This window comes from Crocuta crocuta, unplaced genomic scaffold, assembly GCF_008692635.1.
Source record: "Crocuta crocuta isolate KB4526 unplaced genomic scaffold, BGI_CrCroc_1.0 scaffold266, whole genome shotgun sequence".
Taxonomy (NCBI): domain Eukaryota; kingdom Metazoa; phylum Chordata; class Mammalia; order Carnivora; family Hyaenidae; genus Crocuta; species Crocuta crocuta.
In genome coordinates, this window is record NW_027531005.1 from 1,220,918 (window position 1) to 1,222,951 (window position 2,034).

General features: G+C 48.2%; 1 pseudogene; it reads right to left on the bottom strand.

The window, feature by feature from the left end:
• Positions 1 to 705: 705 nt before the first annotated feature.
• On the bottom strand, positions 706 to 1,809 carry LOC144237045 (SREBP regulating gene protein pseudogene; annotated as a pseudogene).
• Positions 1,810 to 2,034: the final 225 nt, after the last annotated feature.

Here is a 2,034-nt window from a genome sequence, read left to right on the forward strand (position 1 = left end):
TAGATAACCCTAAATCACATTAAATCGATGTTACATTGTTCACGAGTTCCAATAAGCTCCGAGGACAGGCTGGTACCAGTGACAACCCACGTAAGACAGACTCCTACACCAGCCTGAGTTACCAAAAAGAATGAGATTGTAAAACCCAGACATGCACTTTTCACATACAAAGTTTGATTTAGCATCGTGAATGCACACAGAATCCATAAAGGCCAATGCAAACTAAAGAGATTTTTGGGTGGACCAAACATTAAAAACCAATTGCCAGACATTTCGCCCTCTGAGAAAGCTTATTTAGGGGGACAAACTGCTTTGGGAAGAGAAGTGTCCTTGAATATATTTGACTGTCAAGGTAAGGCATCTTCCTGTATAAAATATTACATTTTCCCACTACACCAAAGAAATCTTAATAACTTTATTGGGTTTGATAAGTCTGCAATGGTAGAGGTGCCCCTCCCCCCAAGTGCCAACACCTCAGCAAGCTCGCCTGTGGTTTGTTCTTGAACGTGACCCTCTGGCGTTTCCAAGCTGCATTTATAGAACTGTTGCAGGTGGTGAAGCCCATCAGAGAAACACAAGTAGACAAAGCAAAGGCTACTACACGATGCCTCTCTTCTTCCAAGCGGACTAGAGCATGCTGGAGCATGGCTTCAGGGCACTAATTCTTCAGTGGTGACTGGTCGCCCATGTCATCTTCCATGCCTATCATGTGGGGAAGAGCTCAGGAGGGCTCTCTCTATAGCAGTACTTGGCTCTGGGGTCCCTATAAGTGCTTCGTGCTTCATGCCCTGGGATGAGGCCCTGCATTTGGCCATACACAATCCAAAGTGATGTTCGACGGTTCTGGAACTTCATGGCTTCTCCAGGAGAAGTTGCTTGCTGGGCTGCAGGCAGCAGGGCACCCAGTCCTCGTGGGCACTGCAGCAGCCTTCGGGCAAGCAGCCGTGACAGCAGGATTGCTTTGGGCCAGGGACGTTGACGTTATAGCTGCCATTCCCCAGCAAATCCTGCCTTTCGCAAACTATCCTAGTTGGTCCGTGATGAGGTCTTCAGCGGAGTTCCAGCACCAACTGCCAGGCTGACTTGCTGTTGTCCAAGGAAAGCTGCACTTTCCATGGAATGTGTTGGTAGTAGTCTTCAGCCTCGAGGAGATTCTGATCTCTCCTGCCCTTCCTTCCCTCCTGCTTGAAGGCGCCGGTGAAGAAGTAGATGAGCTGAGGAAGTACGTGAGCAAGAACCCAAAGACCAGGGTGAGCACCCATCTCTTCCAGAGGAGTCAGTGCTACACTATGGCCTCTAGGTTCACCAAGCCAGTGTGGAGCAGGCAGCATGGCCCCCTATGTGGCCAGGAGCCTCACCCCCCATGGTCGGCACCAGCCCTGCCAGCTCCCTAACAATGACCATTTTTTTTTAACCTCATTCCCCAATTCTAGGCCATTTTGTTATCTTGTTACTATTTTATTAGGCACAATTTCACAAAATGTTTGCTTCCCTTTTCATAGTGAGTGTGTGTGTTTGTGTTTTTAAGTTTATTTACTTATTTAGAGAGAGGGAGATGTGGGCCTTGAACTCACAAACCATGAACCATGAGCTCATGACCTGAGCCGAAACCAAGAGTTGGATGCTTAACTGAAGGAGCCACCCAGGCTCTTTCAGTGATGCAGGACATTTCCACTTAGGCCTAACTAAAAGGGGTTAGAATGACACCTGAAGCCAGGGCTCCCTAGAGGGTCACTTCTCCAGTAGGCCATCCTAGTTTTCTTGACCTCTGACTTATCTCAGCAGCACCTCCACTCCTAACCTGCTCATGGGTAGGTGACCTAATGGATTTCTGAGGAGCATCTATTTGCTGTTCAGGTAGGAAGCTTGAATCAGCAGCAAGTAGAGACTGTCCAGGATGAAACTTTGCTTGCAGGGGCCATGGCTGTCCTACTGTCTCCTGGGTGCTTTGAATCATGACTCTAATTGCCGAGTCCTTAGCTGCTCCAATCAGTCCTTCCAATTGGAGGTGGAACTGTGTTCTTATATCTAACA